This window comes from Arachis hypogaea, chromosome 19, assembly GCF_003086295.3.
Source record: "Arachis hypogaea cultivar Tifrunner chromosome 19, arahy.Tifrunner.gnm2.J5K5, whole genome shotgun sequence".
NCBI lineage: Eukaryota > Viridiplantae > Streptophyta > Magnoliopsida > Fabales > Fabaceae > Arachis > Arachis hypogaea.
The window spans coordinates 128,474,781-128,500,113 of record NC_092054.1 but is presented as its reverse complement, the minus strand read 5'-3'; the positions used below and the strand labels follow the sequence as shown (position 1 = coordinate 128,500,113).

The window sequence follows — 25,333 nt, the reverse complement described above, 5'->3', positions numbered from 1 at the left end:
TCCAGTGGGGCCAAGGACTTTAATCATCCCTGCTCCAATTAGGCGTGTAAACGCCCTCTGTAGGCAATCCTGGCGTTTAACGCCAGATTGCAGCATGTTTCTGGCGTTAAATGCCACTTCCATGCTTGTTTTGGGCGTTCAACGCCAGTCTGCAGCATGTTTCTGGCGTTGAACGCCAGTTTTTCTCTGGGGTGCATTCCTGGCGTTTAAACGCCAGAATGCTGCTTGTTTCTGGCGTTTAACACCAGTTTCATGCTCTATTCTGGCGTTAAACGCCAGCCAGATGCTCCTTACTGGCGTTTAAACGCCAGTAAACCCTTCCTCCAGGGTGTTCTGTTTTCAATGCTGTTTTCAGTAGTTTTTGTGACCTCACATGATCATCAACCTAATAAAACATGAAATAACAATAGAAAATAAATAAATATAATTAGATAACATTGGGTTGCCTCCCAACAAGCACTTCTTTAATGTCAATAGCTTGACAGTGAGCTCTCATGGAGCCTCACAGATGTTCAGAGCATTGTTAGAACCTCCCAACACCAAACTTAGAGTTTGACTTTGGGGGCTTTGGTTGACTCTGCAGTGAGAGAAGCTTTTCATGCTTCCTCTCCATGGTTACAGAAGGAGATCCTTGAGTTTTAAACACAAGGTTGTCCTTATTCAGTTGAAGGATCAATTCTCCTCTGTCCACATCAATCACAGCTCTTGCTGTGGCTAGGAAGGGTCTTCCAAGGATGATGGATTCATCCTCATCCTTCCCAGTGTCTAGGATTATGAAATCAGCAAGGATGTAAAGGCCTTTAACCTTTACTAGCACATCCTCTACTTGTCCATAAGCCTGTTTTCTTGAGTTGTCTGCCATCTCTAATGAGATTCTAGCAGCTTGCACCTCAAAGATTCCCAGTTTCTCTATTACAGAGAGTGGCATGAGGTTTATCCCTGACTCAAGGTCACATAGAGCCTTCTCAAAGGCCATGGTGCCTATGGTACAAGGTATTAAGAACTTTCCAGGATCCTGTTTCTTCTGAGGCAATGTCAGTTGATCCAGATCACTCAGTTCATTGATGAGCAAGGGAGGTTCATCTTCCCAAGTCTCATTACCAAATAATTTGGCATTCAGCTTCATGATTGCACCAAGGTACTTGGTAACTTGCTCTTCAGTGACATCTTCATTCTCTTCAGAAGAAGAATACTCATCAGAGCTCATGAATGGCATAAGGAGGTTCAATGGAATCTCTATGGTCTCTAGATGAGCCTCAGATTCCTTTGGTTCCTCAGAGGGAAACTCCTTGTTGATCACTGGACGTCCCAGGAGGTCTTCCTCACTGGGGTTCACGTCCTCTCCCTCCCTTGTAGGTTCGGCGATGATGGTTAAATCAATGGCCTTGCACTCTCTTTTTGGATTCTTTTCTGTATTGCTTGGGAGAGTACTAGGAGGAGTTTCAGTGACTCTTTTACTCAGCTGGCCCACTTGTGCCTCCAAATTTCTAATGGAGGACCTTGTTTCATTCATGAAACTTAAAGTGGCCTTAGATAGATCAGAGACTATAATTGCTAAACTAGATGGATTCTGCTCAGAATTCTCTGTCTGTTGCTGAGTGGATGATGGGAAAGGCTTGCTATTGCTAAACCTATTTCTTCCACCATTATTAAAGCATTGTTGAGGCTTTTGTTGATCCTTCCATGAGAGATTTGGGTGATTTCTTCATTAAGCAGCATTGCTCCTGATTCTTTCGCTAACTCCCATGTCTTTTGGTTTTCCAGCAGTTGTTTATCCAAATTTATATTCTCATTACTACTGTCCTCGTCATCGTTGGCATGTCCTTGTTCCCCTTCATGGTTGTCTCTGTCTCTGTACACCTCCTCCACATTCTGAACCGGCAAATTTCTGTTGCTAAACGAACCAGTTCCTAGGCCTGCTTTCGCTAGATCTGTATTAGCACCACCAACTGTTTGATTATGAGCATCATTACTGTGTCCTTCATCAGTTCCTATGTTCACGTTCCCGTTGGTGTCCTCGTCCCCTTGAATCTCCTCCAAAACCGTCACAAGCCCCTCCACCCTGTCAATCTATTTTTCTAACCTATTAGCCCCTGCCACTACCGATTTAGCTCCTCTGACAGCCTTCTTCTCCCCAGTAGCAGTGCCCATACCCGACGGCCAACCAGCGGACATTGGAGTTACGTCACTCGAGGTCAGCCTCCTCCTCAAGCTTCTTCCACCGTCGGACGCAGGGTAGCCTTCTTCTTCATCGCGTACGGGTTCATTGCACTGCTCCGATTCCTCCTCTTCCAACCTACAGAAGTGTCGCCGTGCTCCATCACCTGCAGCATACATGCCTCGGCTGCCTCTCTCCTCTACTTTTCCGAAACTGTTGCCATGGACCTCCAACACGCTAAGTCTCCCTAACGGCGCAGATGGAGCGCCAGCCTCGGAGCGGGTCCGTTTGAGCAGCCTAACCCGGCCCACATCAGCACGGTCCAATCCAGGATTACAAGTACTGGTGCCCATCTTCCCATATGTTAAAGAACTTGGGCCTCCTTGGCCCAACACACTATTTTTGAGTTCATTGGTGGCCCGTCTAGCAGCTCTCATGCAAGTATCAGTATTTTTACCACTTAGCAGCCCATTATTATCATAGGTATAGCTCCACGGGATGGTGATCTCCGAATCTGTTTCATTACTCTCTTCTAATCCCACAAAACTTACCAAGCCATCAATATTATCATAAATTTTCTGATCCGTTACCAAATTTCTTTGATTGAGCTTTAAATTGTCATTACTCCATGATAAACCCATATTTCATGAGTTCTTTTGTGCTTAATTAGAGTGATTTATTCAACTCTTCACCTACTTATTCACATTAATTGCATAGTTTTACTTTTCCTTCCTCATTATGTCATATAATGAAAAACATGTTTTCTAAGCTTTAAAAATTAATTATTTTAATTACCTTTATTTCCATTCGATGCCGTGATTAGTGTGTTGAGTAGGTTCAGATTTTCTAAAGGCAGAATGACTTAAAGGATGAAAAAGGAAACATACTAGAATGGAAGGAAGAAGCAAAACGGAGCTTTAAGGAAACTGGTATCCACGCGATCGCATGGATGACGCGATCGCGTGCCAAGCACAAATCAGCAGCGACGCGGCCGCATGACTGACGCGACCGCGTGCCTTAAGCAGAATACATATGACGCGGTCGCATGACTGACGCGACCGCGTGGCAAGGAAAAGCTCCAAATGACGCGACCGCGTGACCCACGCGGACGCGTGACAGAGGCCACGCACCAGAAATTACAGAATACGCCCCCAGCGAATTCTGAAGCCCTTTTTGGCCCAGATCCAAAGTACAAACAGCATAGACCAGAGGTTATAAAGTGTGGGAATGCTTCCATTCAAAGAGAGCTCGCATATTTTCACCTTTCAATGATTTAGATTTAGTTGAGAGGGAGATCTTCTCTCTCTCTCTTTTAGGATTTAGGATTTCTTCTTATTTTAAGAGTAACTCTGGATCCAGGTTTAATGTTCTTTTAGTATTACTTTTATTTATTTATTCCAACATTTGAATTGATTATTATAATTTATGAATTATTCCATGTTACAAATTTCTAATTGAATTAATGATAATTTGAGGTATTTTCTGTTTATGATTGTTCTCTTTGATTTAAGTTGCCATTACTTCCCATCTAAGGACACTTTTATTATTTCACCTATTTATTTACTTTTTCCCCTTTTTGGTTTTGGTTAAGAATTCAGTAACTCAACAGTTATTAAACTCAACATAATTGATAATCGTTACCTTGCTAATTGAGTTGAACTTAATTAATCCCAACCTTTTCTTAGGAAATAATTAGGATTCAAAGGTCAATTTAATTAGTCCCTTAACTTTCCTTTGCTCTGGTAAAGGTTGACCAAGTGGAATTAAGATACAACTTTCATTATAGTTGAGAAGGATAACTAAGTTGGACTTCTAATTTCCCTTATCTTACCAAAAGTTGTTTTACAGTTATTATTTATTTTTACTTGCCATTTAATTCACTCGTCATTTAAATTACTTGCTTCTCATCTTCTAAACCCCGATTACAACCTTTATAGCCAATAATAAGAACATACTTCCTCGCAATTCCTTGAGAAGATGACCCGAGGTTTGAATACTCGGTTAACAATTTTTAAAGGGTTTGTTACTTGTGACACCCAACACGTTTGCAAGAAAATTTGATTGCTTTGTTTAGTAACTATACTCACAACGAGAGTTTTTATAACCTCTAAACCATCAATCTTCTGCATCTTTCAAAATGGCGCCGTTGCCGGGGAACTGCTAACGTGTACCTTATTATTGGTTATTGTAAATATTTTTTCTTTTGCTTGTCTATTTATTGTTGATTTTCCTTTTTCTCTTTATTTGCTACTATGAACTCTCACCCCTCTCGCTTTGAGTTTGGTTCTAATATTGTTGAAGGAAATAGAAGTTATAGCAGGAATGTGCATCAAGGTCAGACCAATCAAGGATGGATAGGGCCAAGAGGATCTAATCAACCCTTTAGGCAGCAACACCCTCCGAGATATCCTGGACAAAGACCATTCTACCGTGCATACCCAGCTGTAAGACATGGTGGACAACCTTGTAACTACCAACAAGCCCCACCCCGTGCATATGAACCATCCTTTCAACATAACCTCGAACCACCACACTCACAAGCTTCTCTTCACCATTCGCCATCATATGATCCTTCCTTACCCCAATACCAATCCAATCGTTCCTAATCATCACCACTTTCCGTTGTATCATGTCCAAGTCTGGCAAACCGCGAAGTAAATGATCGCCTGAAAGAAACAATGATTAAATTTCAAACAACCATTCAACAACTGGAGCAAGCACTAATTCAATGGGCCACTAGGCGCTCAAATATACAAGGATCAACCACAGCTCTATGTGGACAGCCCAATGAAGAGCGTAGCATGAAAGAAATGCTAGAGACTCCAGTGGACAAGACAGAAAATGAATTCGTACTAGAACAAGTGGAAGAAGCTGTCATTGTTCAAAAAGAAGAGTTGGTTGAAGATTTAGGCGATGCTGAACTTCCTTGGGAATACAGAATTGAGGAAAACTCCGTCCAAGACACTACAGTTGATGCTAATGAGGATACCGTACAATCTCCAAGGCAAGTCGTTTATGAAGAATCAGACGGAATAATCCAAGAAGCAAATTTCCTTGATGATGATAGTCACAAGTCTAGTGCTCCTAGTGATGAACTTGCGTCCGCAAGTAAATTCTCTGAGATCGAAGAATCTTCCCCAAGTGAATATGAAGATGATGCGGAGGTAGATTTCTCTCAACCTCCAATCTATGACTCAAGTGATGAGGAAGACGCAGAAGACTTTGACCAGAATACAGATACAATCGAAGATCTTTGCAAGGAAGTGGAAGAATTCACAGAAGAGCACAAGGAAACGGAACTTGCAGAACCACCAAAAACACCTATCCCAAGGCCATTGCCACCCAATACAAGCTTCAAGTGGGTACAATCCTTAACTTATAATTTTACTTATTCACTTGAATATGGTTTGCTTGAAACAGATGGCCAGCTTAGAGCTCTCTGCGGCTTTAAGAGTAAGAGGGAAATGGCTCGTATTCAGAGCTGGTGCACCAGGTTCAATAAGGTTCCACGCTTCACCTCGAAGTACACGGATTGATATCGTGCTCAATTGCATGGATCACGGAGAACGTTTGGTCGCCACGGTGAGATTCTACTCTTTAACCCGCCCGAATGGAAACTTACAAATCAAAACGGAGGCGGATCTAAAAACACAGCTTGGGATCATGGATTATGTTCTGACATTCGTCATCCCAGGAGGCTGGATATCTGTTCAGAGCTGCGCAGAAGCTTTACATGCCTAGTTTGGGACCCCAGAGGCTATTGGCATTCCAAGCACTGGTGGAGATTTTTGGACGAATTTAAACACAAGCCACCATAACAGGATACTCTTCCAATGTCCAACTTAAGGACTTTAACTAAAAGTGCTAGGTGGGAGACAACCCACCATGGTATGGTCGCTTCTTTTTCAACTTATTTCTTGTTAATTGTCTTCATTTTTCCTTTTTATTTATTAAACCTGAAATCATGCATAAGCATTCATGACAGTCATTGCATTCTGCATTTTTCATGCATATATATATATATATAAAAGAGAGGTTGCACGACGCGACCGCGTGCCCCATGCGATCGCGAAAAACACCACCCATGTGACCGCGTGACCCACGCGGCCGTGTGATATATATATCGGCGTAAGGATCCAACGAACAGAAAGTTGGGCTGGAATCGTGCGGCCCTTGTGCGTTTCGCACAAATTGGCCCACGCGATCGCATGCCCCATGCGATCGCATCACTTACCCAATACCAATCCCACGCGACCGCGTGAGCAACGCGATCGCGTTGCATGGATTGCACATCACCCCAAAAGGAGACAGAGAGTTGCGCTAAAACGGCGCTGGAGTCATGCGTTTAGCATAACTTCCAGCGACGCGATCGCGCGACCCATGCGATCGCGTCACCCTTCTTTCCCCCCTCTCATGCGATCGCGCACTCCACGCGATCGCGTCACTCCCATTCTCGTCCCAACCACGCGACCGCGTGCCCCACGCGGCCGCGTGGATTCGAAAATATAACCCCCCAGCCCGCGAACCCTATCAGTCGCGCAGCCCTCACCCCCAACCCTCTTCCCCTTCTTTGCCTCCTCTCCCTCTAACCACCACCCACCACCTTCCAGCTGCCACCGCACCATCACCCAGACGCCGCCGCCGACCCGCCACCGCCGCCGTACCACCCCCTCCCCTTCTCTCTCCTTCCTTCTTCCTCTCTCCTCCCCTTTCTACCGTTGCTCGCCGCCACCAACGCCCACCACCGCCGGCCATCCACCGCGCCCCACCCCTTCAGCCAGCAACACCAACCCCCACCTCCCACCCCTATCCTCTTCCTCCAACACTTAACCTAAACCCTTTCTCAGCCACCAACCCCCTCCGCCGCCACCACCGCGTCGCCGTGCACCACCACCACGCCGGACGCCGCCGCAGCCACCTTCTTCCCTGTTCCACCCCTTCCGCTTACCAGGTTCCGCAGCACGCAACCAATTTTTTTTTATCTGTTCGTAACTTTTCTGTATTTTTTATTCCGTTTATGTTCATAATTAGGATAGTTAGACTTGCATGTTATAGTGGATTTTTAGGATTGTTAGGTAGCTTAGGCTGTGGTTAGTGAATCTAGGTCTGTTTACTTGCACTGTTCTTACTTCTGTTTTACCCTATGTGCAAATCTGTTGCTGCTATAATCATGATTCATATGCTGATTTCTTGTATGTTGCTGCTATTTACATTGAGTTTTTATGTTTATTTTATATCTATGTACATGCAGCTTGATTTTTTTAATTCATATGAACTGATTAAATTGCTGTTTATTTTCCAGGACAATCCAATTTTAGCCGGAATGCTGCCTAATTTTTTTTTTAATTTTGTTTTCATTCATGTTTTGGTTTGGCATTTCTGAAATTTATTTTACTCTGCTTTACCCAAACCACTACATGAATGCTATGGCAGATCTTCTCATCCTTTTTGATTTCCTGGTTCATAAACTGCTTGTTCAATTATGAGTACTTCTATTCTTACCTGTGAATCCTTGTTATATGGAATTTTTCTATGCCACTTACTTTAACCCGCACTTTACTAACTCACTGTTTTTAATTTACTAATTTCTTTTTCAAATCCTAACCATACTAACCCTTTTGGTCTCTTTTCTGATTATTTTCACTTTCCTCTAACTTTCTAACCATGGCATATTGCTTATTTTCTTTCCATTTAACATTCATTAAATCACATTTCAATTACTCATTTTCCTTATTCTATTTCTCCCTTACCGCTTTGAGTTTCCTTTGTTTAATTGCCTATTTGCTTTCCTATTTTTTTATCCATTCCTGATTTTCTGTTTTTCAGGATGTCTACCTCACAAAGGAAAGGTAAAGGCAAAGCCACTGGCAAGCGCAAAAGAGGATAATCCTCCCAGTCCATCATTGCTCTAATGCACGATTCATCATGGTGGGAGAAGAACTTCACACCGCAGGAGAAAGCTAACCAGCTACTTCCTGCAAACGATCCTATAAAATTTGCAAACCGGTACTGTGAGCTGAAGTACCCGGCTTTTGCAAACTCCAGAAACCTATACCTGGAACGTACCTTGAAGATTCCAGAGGCCCTCCAGCAATACACTACTGAGCAAATCAAGCAATGGGGCTGGTTCTTTCTGGAGAGACCACTGACAGAGGTCAATGCATCTTGGGTCAGGGAATTCTATTGCAACTACTACCTTACTACCCTTAATGCAGTGAACCTGAGGGGAAAGCAAATTCTGGTCACAGAGGAAGCCATAGAGACCATTCTCCAGCTCCCAGCCAAGTCCGATCAGCCAGATGGTTTTGCACAGGCTGAGGAGGACATGGGCCAGATGCAGTTTGATTGGGATGCCGTAAAGGCATGGATAGCTCTCGACCCTGCTGTTCCTTGGGAGATGGGTCAAAACACCACTATGCCTAGAGGAATCAAGAGAGTGTACTTGAACGATGAGGCTCGGCTATGGCATCAGATCTTGAGTAATTTTGTGATGCCGAGTACTCACGAGACAGAGATCCCGGCTACCATGATCACCCTCCTTTGGTGTGTGCTGGAGGGTAAGGACATATACTTACCTCGTTTTATCCGGCATTATATGGCCAGGGCCCACGTACGAGGCACCCTCCCCTTTCCTTACCTGGCTACACGGCTAGGCCGTCAGGCTGATGTGCCTTGGGAGGATGCCGATGAGAGACCACCAGCAGCGGACTGCAGGAAGATCATCCCGCACAGCAGGAACTTCCTTGCTTTGGGCTACAGACCACCACCTGTCACTGCTACTGATGAGACAACCCCTCCGTCTGCTGGACCCTCTTCATCCACAGCTGCCCCAGCTGCCCCTGCTGCCACCACTACACCTCCACCCGCCTCTGAGCCGGTCTATCGCCTCGTGCACCGTCTATTCCGCCAGCTTGATCAGATGGAGCGCCGTAACAGGCGCCGGTTTGAAAGATTAGAGCGCCGCAGCAGGCGACGCTATTCCCATCTGAAGCTGATGATCAGACAGGGCGCCAACATCCCCTCCGAGCCCGACACCCCTTCAGAGCCATCAGAGGATGAGCACGAGGAGGAGGATGAGCACGAGGAGGAGCCTCATTCCTAGGCGGAGACTCATCAGTAGGCAGCCACAGAGCAGGCTGCCCCGCATCAGGAGGTTATACCCCAGATAGAGGCTGCAGATCCGGAGATCCCGCTCCAGGCCGTACCACCTCCACAGCAGCCAGACCCTCAGCCCACCACCGCCACGGAGACCCCAGCTACCATCCCTACCATTGATGACACTCCTTCACACCAGTCTTGATTGGGCATCGAGGACGATGCTTCATTTTAAGTGTGGGGAGGTCGCCATCTCTGGCGTTTATTTTGGTGAACCACTACATACTTTTTCTTTTATTTTGGATATTTTTCTGTATTTTTTTCTTTTTTATTTTATTGTTATTTTCTGAGTACTTATACATTGCTACTTGTGTATTTTATTCTATGTACTGCATTTTGCATCTTTAGTTCATACTTTAGCCATTTAGTTTATTTTAGTTGTTTAGTTTAGTTTGCAATTCTGATTTATTAGTGGATTAATTAGTATAGTTTACCCTTTTTAGCATAAGATAGTATAGTTTAAATAGAAAAATATAAAAAGGAAGTAAACTAGAAACTTTAACAGAATCAAAACAACCCACACCTTGTATATATAGCATTACATGTTAGTTGACAACATTTCATCAAGGAGGAACATTAAAACTTTAAAAGCTACCCTAAATAATTTTTTTTCAAGAGAATAATGGGAATTTTTAACTAAACCTGCATACAATATATGAATGATATATGATGCTTGAGTTAGAGAACACACAGCCTGTGAGTCCTGAGCTTAAATTGTATGGTTGCATTCAAACCATAATTTCATTTCTGTGTGTCACATTTCTTTTTATTCTGATGTTCTTTACTTTGCTTTAATCTATATGTCCAATTATAGAATATAGAATAGATACATACCAAGAGAATGATTGAGGCCATCATTTGATTTTAGCTCACTCACCCCAAATCAGCCTACCTTTTACATCACCCTTGTTAACCCCCTTGAGCCTTTTTAAAAAACCCATTTATTCTATTTAGCCAAATTACTAGCCTTAAGCAGAAAAACAAAGGAAAATCCTAAGTGAATCCTTAGTTAGCTTAAGATAGAAAATTATGAATAGAGTTAAATGTGGGAGACCTTTTGGGAACATGGGTAATAGAAACAAAAGGGTAGAAAAAGTAAAAAGGAATAAAATAAAATTTGGGAAGCATGCTCATGAGAAAATCTAAATGATTCAATTATCATGTGCATTAAAAAAAAAAGTTAATTTTTTCAGCATTTAAATAAAAGGGGATACAAAAGGAATTCCCCAATGCAAAATAAAAACAATGCACATGGGATAAAAAAATGATAAAAAGTGAAACATGAGCATGTAACAATAAGTGGGAAATTATGGGAAATTAGGTAAAGAAATTTTATTTTACTAGATGTGTATGTTAGGTGAGATTTTAGTCTAATTAGGGATTCGCTTATTAGCTCACTTAAACCTATACATAAATCCTTACCTTTACCTTGGCCCCATTACAACCTTAATTAAGACCTCATGACTTTTTGGTATGACTATATTCTATAATTGTTGATTGGTTAGATGAAAAACAAAGCTGTAGAAATTAAGAATAAAAAGAAAAATAGAGTGAATAAACCCAATAAACACTGAGTGACTAGAGAGTAAACACAAAATCCAGTGAGGGTTCAATAACTCATCAACATATATCTGTGCTTAAAATTTACTAATTGTTTTGCAAGTTTGTACAATGTTTTCTTTCCCATCTCATTTGCTAAAGTGCTTTATTATTTAAGGGTTGGCTATATATATATACACAACTCCTTGAGAATGTGAATTAACTTAGCTACATGTAAGCTTTATATATGAGTGGATGAATTAGAATTGCATGACTCATTAGGTAGATGCATTTAGCATAGGTTGCATTTCATAATATTCCATCACTTTAACCTTAACTATTTACCTTGGATTTAGCATGAGGACATGCTAGTGTTTAAGTGTGGGGAGGTTGATAAACCCATATTTCATGAGTTCTTTTGTGCTTAATTAGAGTGATTTATTCAACTCTTCACCTACTTATTCACATTAATTGCATAGTTTTACTTTCCCTACCTCATTATGTCATATAATGAAAAACATGTTTTCTAAGCTTTAAAAATTAATTATTTTAATTACCTTTATTTCCATTCGATGCCGTGATTAGTGTGTCGAGTAGTTTCCGATTTTCTAAAGGCAAAATGACTTAAAGGATGAAAGGAAACATACTAGAATGGAAGGAAGAAGCAAAATGGAGCTTTAAGGAAACTGGTATCCACGTGATCGCATGGATGACGCGATCGCGTGCCAAGCACAAATCAGCAGCGACGCAGCCGCATGACTGACGCGACCGCGTGACCCACGCGGACGCGTGACAGAGGCCACGCACCAGAAATTACAGAATACGCCCCCAGCAAATTCTGAAGCCCTTTTTGGCCTAGATCCAAGTACAAACAGCATAGACCAGAGGTTATAAAGTGTGGGAATGCTTCCATTCAAAGAGAGCTCGCATATTTTCACCTTTCAATGATTTAGATTTAGTTGAGAGGGAGATCTTCTCTCTCTCTCTCTCTCTCTCTTTTAGGATTTAGGATTTCTTCTTGTTTTAAGAGTAACTCTGGATCCAGGTTTAATGTTCTTTTAGTATTACTTTTATTTATTTATTCCAACATTTGAATTGATTATTATAATTTATGGATTATTCCATGTTACAGATTTCTAATTGAATTAATGATAATTTGAGGTATTTTCAGTTTATGATTATTCTCTTTGATTTAAGTTGCCATTACTTCCCATCTAAGGACACTTTTATTATTTCACCTATTTATTTACTTTTTCTCCTTTTTAGTTTTGGTTAAGAATTCAGTAACTCAACAGTTATTAAACTCAACATAATTGATAATCGTTACCTTGCTAATTGAGTTGAACTTAATTAATCCCAACCTTTTCTTAGGAAATAATTAGGATTCAAAGGTCAATTTAATTAGTCCCTTAACTTTCCTTTGCTCTGGTAAAGGTTGACCAAGTGGAATTAAGATACAACTTTCATTATAGTTGAGAAGGATAACTAAGTTGGACTTCTAATTTCCCTTATCTTACCAAAAGTTGTTTTAAATTTATTATTTATTTTTACTTGCCATTTAATTCACTCGTCATTTAAATTACTTGCTTCTCACCTTCTAAACCCCGATTACAACCTTTATAGCCAATAATAAGAACATACTTCCTCGCAGTTCCTTGAGAAGACGACCCGAGGTTTGAATACTCGGTTAACAATTTTTAAGGGGTTTGTTACTTGTGACACCCAACACGTTTGCAAGAAAAGTTGATTGCTTGGTTTAGTAACTATACTCACAACGAGAGTTTTTATAACCTCTAAACCATCAATCTTCTGCATCTTTCACTCCATTCATTTAAAATTGAATCTAAAATTACTATTCTATCCTCATCTTCGACCTCCTGTCGTATCCCTTCTGTAACTACTAGCGCTGCCTGATCTCCGTAGCCTGTCAACTTTGTAGGCATAGACGACGTTGTAGCATCATCATTAGAAATTCTAGTTGTATCGTTATTTTGGTGAACGCAAACCACATCTTCATCCGCCTTTTTTCCCAAGTACATTGCGAACTATAGACTTCTTGCCCAACCTCTTTTACAAAGACGTCGAATCCACTGGTACCTAATGTGATGTAAACCCATTCATTGATCACATCCATAACACAAGTATCAATTAGTACACGGCCGACACTAAAAGAGGCGCACGATTCCGTCCCTTTATCACACCCAACCACCTCTCCTCATTGGCTACCTATCTTCTTAAAGGTATCCACTGTCCAAGTATGTAACGGGACCCCGAAGCACTCTAGCCATACTCTTTGAGATTCACTTTTCTTCGATTTATCCCACCTCCATACACTATGGAATATTTGTAGTAGGCTATTCATTTTGAATGTGTATGTCTCTTCAGCATTCAAAAGACTGTCAAACGTCAGCAGGGCTTTATAAGCTCCCAACTTTTGTACCTGAATGACTTGCGGAAAGTTCTTAGCAACTATATCCTGTAAGGACCTAAAGTCGATAGCCGTTGTTGTTCCACCTATTAGACTTTTCTACAGCCAGTTCACGTTCTCTTTCACCACATCCACTTCTAGTTTCTTTGTCCACCCATTCCCATGTGGATCTTGGATCTTCTTGTCTTTTCTCACATCCTTAGAACTATTAGCTGGGGGGGACCGGGGCATTCTCACATTCCCGTTGCGGCTGGCGGACCCTTTCTTTTCGAATGTCACCTCTTTCTTGTATCTTCTTTGTGCCGTTAGCAACCGACAGTCTCCTGTATTTTGCTTCTCCAATAAACACAACCTTGCCTCTCAGTCTCATACGATTCATCTCTATTATGGCCTTCAAAGCTCCTCCCATCGTAGTGTATCGTATGAACGCAAAAATGTACAAACTACCATTCTTTTGCTTACGAGATAGGTATATGTCGTTTATGCGTCCAGTCCAACTGAAAAGTTGGAACAGTTCTCTCTTTGAAATGTTATCTGGAAGGTTATCCAGAAAGATCGAGAATGACTCAGTCTCCAATCGATGATACTCTTCTCGATTCCAAACTCTAGGATCTTTGATCGGATTCCTAAAACTACCCCCACTGGTTTTCCCACCCACACACTCTCTCTCTCTCATCTCTCAGATTAGGACCCCCTTATTATTGTTATACATAGTTAATAAATAAAAAGCGGATTCATATGAACATTGATGCCTATTAATACACTAGCTGAGACTAATGAGTTTATTCAAACGTATGATACTTTGTCAGGATTTATTATCAATGTTTGATTACTGTATTAAAATCTGGATTTATTATCAATGTTTGATTACTGTATTAAAATATCGATTACAAATTAATATTTCTGTCCGACTAAATATTAATGTTGTGCTAGGTATTTGTGATGGGCCCACTATTATATGAATTTTATTCATATGATATGTAACTTGTGTGAATATATTATTTTGCTTTAAAGTTATATCTGCTAATATTAGTCTATTTTTAAATAGAATTTTTTTAAAAAAATTAAAAAAAAAGAAAGGAAAGACCTTCTATCAATAGTAACTTATATTTCATCAAATTATTATCTCATATAACTTTTTGAGATAAATGTGGTTGATGACTTATATCAGTTCAGTGGGAGTAAATATATTTTATTATTCTTGTATGTCAATGACATGCAGAATTATAAATAAGGTTATATACTCAAATTTAAGGGAGACAAGTATAGTCTCATTAGGTGCCTCAAAAAGGTTATAAATCTTAAGAGTGCATAAGGTTTATTACGCTTTTACAATATTCTGATAGATAATGAATTCATACACTTATAGTTATTGTATATTTTATTGGTATCTTTGACAGATATTTGAGTCAGTCAAGAATAGATCACTAAATAGTAGACAAAAAAATTTTGTTATAGCAAAATGTTACATGTTCACATATATGAAGTCAAAAACTAAAGTTAGAGATCATTTGGCATTCAAATTCTGACTTTGTTAGATGTTTAGATAATTTTGATCCACTACAGGTATTTTCATATGTTCATTGAAAGAGTTCTTTAGAAAAGTATTAAGAAGACACTTATTACTCTTTCTACTAAAGTAATTCAGTATGAAATACCTTTTGAAGGCATTCATTTTAGTGACTACGAATACTTGTCACAAATTATGAAAAATAAATTTAAAAGATCACTTGAGTTATTTTGTGACAATGTGTTAGTAGTCTAATATTTTAAATTGTTATTAAACAAGAGAGTTTAGAGTGTTTAAGTGTCTAATGATCAAATTAGCACAAATTCCATAAATGCATGCATATTTGATTTATTAGAAACAAACACTGGAGATCTTTCATGTGGATACTATTCATATATGTGTCATATCATTTTATGATACATTGTTTCATTGGGAGTGTGCATTTTGATGCTCATATGGTTTAAACAAATTTATGAATATAAATTTTTATGCAGAAATAAAGTATTTAGTTTTTGTTTTCACTCTAACTCATAATCTCATAAATTTTATTAAAGTTAGACCAGTTGAAAATAGGCATGCATGAGATCATTTTCACATGTAAATTTCTGAATTTTCTCATCCAAATTTGATCTATGTCATTGAGTTTATTAGTGTGGTGATCATCGTGGTTTCATTGTGACACTAATGTGATAAAAGTTATGGTAATTCCATAACTGATATATGAAACAGACCAAATTGTTAAAGTAATCAGAGAAATAGTATTTAGATACGTGCATAAAGTTTATAAGATGTGATTGTCTCAAGAAAGAATATATGTATAACCCAAGTGTGAGATTGTTGGGAAATTATTTAATTTTCGAATTTGTTTATGGGTAAGACATTTATTAATTATAATTATAAATTATGCTATTTTAAATTCAATGACTTATATAACGGAGATCTTATATATTGTTATAAATGCCAAATTGAATATGTTATAATTACTTTTGATTTGAAATTAAATAAGAATAAAATCAATATTATCTTTACTTGGGTTTTAGATACTATTTTTATTTGGGATTTAGGGTTTACTGGGTGTCATGCTCAAATATAAATAGTGACTTCACGGTTTCGGTTTCCAACACATCAAAACCGCATTCGTAGCTCTTTTTCCATCAGAAGAGTTGCGATTCATCCTTATTGGGGATACATAAGACTTTGGTTGAGGAAGATCAAATAACCAAACACTTTCAATCATGCTTATGAATTCAGGTACACTTTTGTATTCAAGTATTTCTTTCTTAATGATTTAACATGGATGATCTTGAGGTTAAGAAAATTTTAAGAATTTCCAACATAAGTTGTGTCAGAAATATTTGCAATCAGTAATCATTTATAGAGGTGTCTATCAATAGATTTTTTTAAATAAATAAAAAATATTTTATTTTTCAAAATATACAATTTGTAACATTTTTACGAAAATTTGTTCTATCTCTTATCTAGTTTACATTGTAAACAAGATAAGGCACGAAACGGGAGACGTGCATATTTCGTTTACACTGTAAACGACATATGTTCCGACAAATTTTCAGCAGCTATAAAAGGATGTGCAACCCTTTTTATTCTCCAGAAACATTTCACTTATTCTTCTCTTCCGTTTTTCTTCCAAAAATAATCCAAAATGTCTAGTAGTGAATATGTGGTTGTAAGTATGAATTCCAATTGCCATATAAGAAACAGTGATATTGGAGTGATATTTGAGTGTGAGAATTTTATTCTATTGTGTACCCAGCGAATAAGTTATTTATCCAAGCTAAAGAGCTTGATATTGAGTAGCATTGGTTATAGCGTGAGAAAAGAGATTGGAAGAGTGGGGTATAGGTTGCTAGCACCGATGAAAAATTGAGTTTTTGAGTTTCGTCTGTTTTGGCTCCATGGCGACGAACATGTGCCCCTCATATTTGGCATTCATAGGAGAATCATGACGGAACAAGTGATGGAACTTTTTGCGGAAATAGGTAATGTTGGTGGCAGTGGATCTGCCACTCGAATTTTGTGCAAGATGATCCACCTCTCGCACCACCACTACTACACATTGCTAGTCCAGTGGAAGACATGGACATTGATGGTGAGAACTCCGACAAGGAATATGTTGTGGATAGCAACGACAGTGATTCTTCTGAAGATGATGATGAGGAGGAATTTGTACCAGAGACATCAGTCGAGGCATCAGTTTGATATCTTCTGCCTGCACTGCATCCAATTCCAGCCTATCAGCCGTACCCAGTCACTATCATACATTGGATCTAGATGCGATGCACGAGAAAACTCTATTTTTCAACACGGGTGCAGACGATTACAGCTTAGATGATGGTGGAGTTTTAGATTGGCCACATATTCAAAAGTAAAGATGCAATAATGTAGAGTGTGAAGAATTACAGCATTCGCAGAAGTGCTGAGTACCGAGTTGTGGAGTTGGATCGATCATGTGCATTGCCGGTAATATGCAGCAAGGGATGAAATATCTATCCAAAGGGCGCTGTAAACGAATTCTATATATAGGTCGTCTCCTCTCTTATCTCGTTTACAGTGTAAACAAAATAAGAATGCACGTATCTCCTTTACAATATAAACGAGATAAGGACATTACATAACACGTGTACAAACATGATACGACCACATCGTTTTATTCCTTATCTTGTTTACAGTGTAAACAAGATACGTGTATTCCTATTTCGTTTATATTGTAATTTGTAAACAAGATAAGAAATATGATGTATTTTCGTTTTGTGCCAAATTATATATTTTGGTAAATAAAATATTTTTTATTTATTTAAATAAAAAATCCGTCTATCAACACACTAAATATTCAATTAGCTATTCATGGGTATACTGATCAACTAATCAAGTCAACTTAGAGTCAAGTATTTGGAATCAGATGACAACTTGCAGTTCAAGCATCCTGAACAGCTTTGTAAAAGCAGGAGTACACAATTATATGAACCAAAAACATATTTCTAGATTAAACCATGATCATATCATGCTTGCCAGAAGGGATCATGTTATGTTATTATATCAGAGAGTAAATTTTAGACTTCAAATCTTGCCAAACTTGAAGGCTAGATGGATGCCGATTTACATACAACCGTAAGAATAATTCCTCTGAGCATGCAACTATGGTGCTCAAAGCAAGCCTGGGGTGAACAACTCTATGGTCTCTGAGCCAATTATACATTGATAACCTAAGCTTAACTCACAAAGTGTATAGAAAAGAAAAACGGGAAATCGACTAAACTTGATAGGGTATCCTTTATGTGGTCTTATTTTAATTTGTGGTCTTATTATGAATCAAGGTGAAGCCTTAATCATTTTGCGAACCTTTAACGTCCAAGCCAGCATTAACGATAAAATTAGATCTCTCCTGAAGCTCATCTCCCTTACCTCTGAATAGCTTAAAAGCCCATTTTATTCCCCCTGACTTCTCTTCGCATCCAAGGCTCAACAAGAATTTTGTTTTCAAGAACTCTATTTTCAGAGCCCCTGTTTCCTTATCCTCATGATAAGGCTAAATTTTCTTCACCATAGCTCAATTTTGCATCCCTTTCAGATTATCCTACACTAACTTACAGAGCCTTTTCTTGCCAGCATTCAAGCTATTGAGAAAACTACTACTTTTCTTAATAGTGAATGAACTCATCAGCAAGGAATGCAGTTGGAAAATCTTCCCAATCTCTGTAGCATGTATATCGATATGAACAGGAATGTAAGACACTTGTACAAATTTGAGAAAAAAACAACACCCTAATTTGCAGAAACTTGACAAAATGATAGCTATTTGGTCCAAGGACAACCCTAATTTCACCAAGAACCCAATAGGGGACAATGCCCAAACTCCAAAATCCTAAAAAACAACAAAAGGGTGATGTCTGATGTTGCATAAACTAGTTATGCTACGATTTAGGAAATTGCACGATCGGCAAAATTCCTTCCGGCAAGTGCACCGGTTATCGTCAAGTAAAAACTCACAATAGAGTGAGGTCGAATCCCACAAGGATTGGTTGAGTGAGCAATTCGGATTAGAAGTATGTTCTAGTTGAGCGGAATCAAGATTTAGATGAGAATTGCGGAATGTAAAATTGGCGGGAAACGTAAATGACAAGAAATTTAAATGGCGGAATCTTAAATTGCATGAATTAAAGAGCAGAAGCTAAATTGCTGAAATTAAAAAGGAATGGGGGTGATTGCATGAATTGAGTTGCAGAATGTAAAGAGAAAGTGGAAATCAGAAATGGGGAATTCATTGGGTTATAGGAGATATTGAGATCTCCGAATCAAAACATGTTTATCTCTTCCTCAACCAATGCGTTCATTGAATTTTGCTTGGCAATCTTATATGATTGGATCCCAATCCCTTGGCTCACCAATTCTCTCTAAAAACAAACAAATTCCCAATCCCTTGGTTTAAATGTTCATAAGAAGAGATGATGCTCGATCACTGATTATACCACACAGTTTCATGAACCACAATTTGGTAGGATTACATGTCACAATATCCATCCAAACCCCAATCCAATTCACTGTGAGAAAGCTTCTCTAGCATGAATCCTCCATTCCTTTCCCAAGGTTCCGAAGGATTCCAATTATGGGTAGCCAAGGTTCCGAAGGATTCCAATTATGGGTAGTTTCTTTCCCAAGACAACTACCCAATGGAATTAGATCGAGAAGCTTTCTAACAAAATTCAAGAGAAAAGATTGAAGAAGAAGATAAACTATTATTGATTCATTGAATTACAATAGAGCTCCCTAACCCAATGAAAGGGGGTTTAGTGAGTCATAGCTCTGAATTCAATTACAAAGATATGAAAACTAGCAAAATGAAAAGGTAAAAGTCCTTCCTAACTTAAATTCTATCCTATTTATACACTTTCTATATTGAGCTTCTGTTGTGTTTCTTGGGCTTTGAGGCCTCTCCCTGCTTTCCTTTTGCTTTGGGTTTATGATCCATAATCTTGATGAGGCTGCTGATCCAAATTCTGTAACATTCATTGAGCCAACTTAGTGATAATCAAGTAATGACACATGACTCAACAAATTGAAATTCCAGACTCATCAATCCTTCAGGCCCAATCCATAAACCATGATATTCAATTGGGTTTCATACCAGAATAAGTTTAAGTTAATGTTTGTGCTCAAATGCTAACTTAAACTGCAATATTTTTGGCCCAGAAACCTTTTCTAATAGTGGCGTTTAAGTTGCAGTTTAAGCTTAAACTGCAGCTTAAACGCCAGACACTTCCAGTGATGCCTTTTGTGGAAGCACGTTTAAGCTTCAGTTTAAGGTTAAACTGAAGCTTAAACGTGGAAATGGAAGAAGGCAGCCCTGGAGGGTTACTTAGTCGAACACGTTTAAGCTTCAGTTTAAGGTTAAACTGAAGCTTAAACGTGGAGATAGGAAAGGCAGCCCTGGAGGTCGAACACGTTTAAGCTCCAGTTTAAGGTTAAACTGGAGCTTAAACGTGGAAATAGAGAAAGCCATCCTAGAGGTCGAACACGTTTAAGATCCAGTTTAAGGTTAAACTGGAGCTTAAACGTGGAAGTAGAGAAAGGTAGCCCTGGAGGTGTCGAACACGTTTAAGCTCCAGTTTAAGGTTAAACTGGAGCTTAAACGTGGAAATGGAGAAAGCAACCCTGGAGGAGAAACTTGGTCGAACACGTTTAAGCTCCAGTTTAAGGTTAAACTGGAGCTTAAACGTGGAAATGGCTCCCTGGTGCCTTTCTTACTTCTGGCGTTTAACCTCCAGTTTAAGGTTAAACTGGAGGTTAAACGTGGAAATGCCCCCTTGGTGCCTTTCTCACTTCTGGCGTTTAACCTCCAGTTTAAGGTTAAACTGGAGGTTAAACGTGGAAATGCTTCCTGATTGGAATTCTCATTCTGGCGTTTAACCTCCAGTTTAAGGTTAAACTGGAGGTTAAACTTCAATTCCAGCATTTCTTAACCTTCATGATTCTGGCGTTTAAGCTCCAGTTTAGGCTTAAACTGGAACTTAAACTCCACATGTGATATTCAAGCTTCCTTTATTGATTTTGTTGCTTCCTTGCTTAGCCTCTTCTTCCCTGAAATCATCCAAACAATTGCATTAAAGTCTTGCAAAATTTCATGAGAAATCTTCCATTCATAGCATTCAAGTAATATAACTAAAAACTCATGGAATTTGCATCAAAATCTTCATGTTTGAAGGATTTAAGACAAGTATGACTATTTGGCCCAAATGATTACTTAAGGCTCAAGAAAATGCATAAAACAACTAAAACTAACAAAAAAAATGCTAGTGAAACTAGCCTAAGATGCCTTGGCATCACAACACCAAACTTAATACTTGCTTGTCCCTAAGCAAGTCCTGAGTTATTTGAGAAGAAAGCATGAAACAGAAAGTAATGACATTGGCTATATTAGTAAACACTTGAAGTTCATCAGAAGGGTTTTATGCAGAAAGTTGCAGCATCACTTTTTCATTCTTATCAGGTAAGATTATCACTTTTTCATTGCATTCATCAAACACTGCTATGGCCTCTTGTTATTCTTATGTCCTTGGCACTTTTCTCTTCTTTGTTTTTCTTTTCTTTTTCTTTGAGCTCCTTTGCTCCTTGTTTGCTTAGTGTCACGTGTTGCACACGCCTTTGGCATTTTCTTTTTCTTATCAGTGCACTACACATATCCACTGCAGGCATTTTAGTTCACATTTCTTCTTGAGACATTGGTGCCCAGCACCTCTTTGTGTGACTAAATGTTTTGTATTTAGGTTGCTCTTGATAATGGACTTTTGGTTGATAATCCCGGGTTAGTTAACCCAAGTTACCAAGTGTTGAAACACTCCTCAGAACCTATTCGTCCAAGCATATCCTTAATACATAAACACCACAGGCATTTGTCTCAGAAGTTCAAACCATTGGTGCCTAGCTTATTTTCTCAATTTTTTTTGCTTTTTGGTTGCCCTTTTTCAGTGGCTTTTTCTTCTTCTTTTTCTTTCTTTTTCGTGGCCAAAGACATTTATTCATCAAGATCCATAGACAGTTTTCAATTTCTACACAAAAGATGATAATTCTACACTCTATTTCCAGTGATCTGACTAAACAATCAAGCATGCATACCACCACTTAATTCTACTTGATTTGTCACTAATTGAGCCAAGTTACTTTTGTTCAAACTTTTCTTTTATTTTAGGAAACAGAACAAGCATGGCAAGCACTTGTTTAAGAAGGTGAAGTTATATCCAAACATCTAGGCATTCACTTTATTCAAAGCAATAAACAGACAAATATACTAAAAACTTCACATTCCAGAAAGATTCAACATTTACATTTTAAACCAGAACAAGCATACTTTTGTTTGCCCTTTTTAAAGAATTATCAAGGAACAATACCACCTTGTGAAATTCCTTGTTTTCTCTTTGTTGCCAGGAAACAATTTGATTTCTCCTTCTTCTCCTAATTGTTGCTTCATGCTTTAAGATCCTTGTTTCCTTTCCTGCAAAGAGTGATGAAGTTGCTTGCTTCTCAAGCACTTGAGTGGTTAGCTCAACTATGTGTGGGTAAGTATCTGAGTCTTAAGTTGGTGTGTGAACACCAAACTTAGTCTCCCACTTACTTCTCTGTTCTTTGGATCCTTGAGTTCTCTTTGGAATGAAGTTGCTGCTAAGGGTTTTAAGCATTTCTGTGACTGCTTAGAATGGTTGTTCCTTTCATATAATTCAAAGGTTGTTGTGTTCAGTTGATCTTTATGGTGGAACACCAACTTAGAGTCACACATTCCCCTTTGAATTATTGATCCACGAATTCATTGTTTGGTGTGAAACACCAAACTTAATTCTTTGCAATGCACAGAAACTACTTCACCCTTTTTATTGAAACAAATAAAAGAAACAGCAAAAGGGTATTACCTCAGGTTGGGTTGCCTCCCAACAAGCGCTTCTTTAACGTCACTAGCTTGACGGTTGTCCCTTGTTAGGGTGGATTGTAGTGCTTGATGTCTTCTCCTCTCACTATGAAAACGTCCCCATTTGATTCCTTCATGACTTCTAAATGTTCCATAGAAAGAACTTTCCTGATTGTGAACACTTGAGGGAGCTGGGAAGGAATGGTTTTGAGGCCAGGTGGAATTGGCAGATAATGACTTGATATCACTTCATCTCCCGGAGAGAAACCTTCAGTGGGAATTTTCTTGTTTCTCCACCCTCTTGGCAATTTCTTTACAATTCTTCCCTTTCTCTTGAAGCTTTCTTCATTGACCCTTATGTCAGGAGGATCCTTCTGATCTGTTTCTATTGATTCTTGTGGCTTTAACTCTTGCAATTCTTGTTTGCTTTCCAAGGACTGTTTCAGAATTTCAGCTGCTGGATTGCTTTCCTCCAAACACGGATGGCTACTCTCATCCTTAGGTTTTTCATGTTCTGGTTCAGGCTCAGATGCAGGTTTGAAAACATTGAAAATGAGCTGTTCATCATGTATTCTCAAAATTAGCTCTCCTTGTTCTACATCTATGAGTGCTCTAGCAGTGGCTAGAAATGGCCTTCCCAGAATGATGGGGTGTAGGTAATTTTCTTCCATGTCCAAAATGACAAAGTCTGTGGGGAAGAAATAATTTCCCACTTTCACCAGCACATTCTCAACTACCCCCTCAGCTTGCTTCTGAGTTTTGTCAGCCAGTTGTATGATTACATCAGTGGATCTCACCTCATTCAGTTGTAGCCTCTTCATAAGAGTCAGAGGCATCACATTTATGCTAGCTCCTAGATCACAGAATCCTCTGTCAATTTTTGTTTCCCCTATGATGCAGGGGATATGAAAACTTCCTGGGTCTGTTTTCTTAGAGATTATATCCTTTTTGATGAGGGCACTGCATTCTTTGTTCATTATTACAGTTTGTCCTCCCTTCAAAACTCTTTTCTTGCTCAGCAATTCCTTTAAATACTTGATATGTGTAGGCATCTGCTGGAGAATCTCAAGAAAGGGAATATTGATATGGAGAGACTTAAATGTCTCTAAAAACCTTGAATAGGTTTTCCCTTTTTCACCTCCTCCTAACCTCTGAGGAAATGGTGCTTTTGGTTGGTATATTTCCAGCATGCTTTTTTGCAGTTCCTTGGCTTGCTCAGTTTCACTTTCCTGCTTAGCTTCTTCCACACCTTCCTTCAAGATTTCTGGCTCCTGCTCTGAGGGTCTGATTCCTTCTTCTTCTGAGACTTCCTTCAATATGGTGATGGCCTTGCATTCTTCCTATCTCACTCTCTTTTGTTCCCCTTTAGGATTCTTTTCTGTGTCACTAGGGAACACTGCAGTTGATTTGGGGGCCTGTTGAGATAGCTCTCCTACTTGAGACTCCATCCTCTTGAGTTTTTCACCATGGTTTCTTAAGGTAGCTCTCACATCATCCCTGAAGCTTTTCAACTCAATTATGTCCTGACCCATGTGTGCCAGCATTCCTTCTATCCGGTTTAATTGATCTTGAAATTGTTGGTTCGGATTAGGTTGGGTAGGTTGATTATTTTGGCCTTGATATGATGGTTGTGAGTAAGTGTTTTGTGTGGCTTGGTATGATCTTTGGTTGGAATTTTGGTATGTGGAATTGTTATGTTGGTTGTGGTTGTAAGGTTTGTGGTTTTGTGGTTGGGTTTGTTGGTTCCCCCACCCAAAGTTTGGGTGGTTTTTCCATCCTGGGTTGTAAGTGTTGGAATGTGGATCATATGATTGCCTTTGTTGGTTTCCCACATAGTTGGCCTCTTCCCAATCACCTCCTTCAATGCTTACTTCCTCTTGATCTTGTGTGTGTATTGCAGCCACTTGCTTTGTTTCTAATTGCCTGGTAAGCTCTGCTAGTTGCTTGGCAAACACCTTGTTTTGGGCTAAAATTGTATCAACATGGTTCAGCTCCATGACTCCCTTAGTGTTGTGTCTCTCTGAAGCATAGTAGTACTCATTCTCAGCCACTGTCTCGATCACTTCAATGGCTTCTTCCACAGTCTTTTTCCTGTTCAATGAACCTCCTGATGAATGGTCTACAGCCTTCCTTGATTCATAAGAAAGTCCATCATAGAAAATATGCAATTGCACCCAGTCATGGAACATGTCTGGTGGGCATTTCCTTGTCAAATCCTTGAACCTCTCCCATGCCTCGTAGAGAGTTTCACCATCTTGTTGTCTAAAAGTCTGAACCTCAGATCGAAGCCTATTGACCTTTTGTGGGGGGTAGAAACGTGCCAGAAACTTGCTTTCCACCTCATCCCAGGTTGTTAGGCTCCCCCTTGGGAATGATTCCAGCCACTTAGCTGCCTTGTCCCTAAGTGAAAATGGGAACAAAAGCAGTTTATAGGCATCTTCCTGGACTCCATTGGACTTCACAGTGTCGCAAATTCTCAGGAATTTTGTGAGATGTTGGTTTGGATCTTCATTAGCACTCCCACCAAATGAACAATGATTCTCCACAAGTGATATTAGCTGTGGTTTGAGTTCAAAATTGTTGGCCTGAATGGGTGGTTTCTGAATGCTGCTACCACAATTCCCAGAGGTT

At 39.3% G+C, this 25,333-nt stretch overlaps 1 non-coding gene across 1 annotated transcript; it reads left to right on the top strand.

The window, feature by feature from the left end:
• Positions 1-24,889: 24,889 nt before the first annotated feature.
• LOC112780830 (small nucleolar RNA R71) lies at positions 24,890-24,993 on the top strand. The gene has a single exon (XR_003191642.1). It is a non-coding gene; the product is annotated as a small nucleolar RNA R71 (small nucleolar RNA).
• The last annotated feature ends 340 nt before the right edge of the window (positions 24,994-25,333 follow it).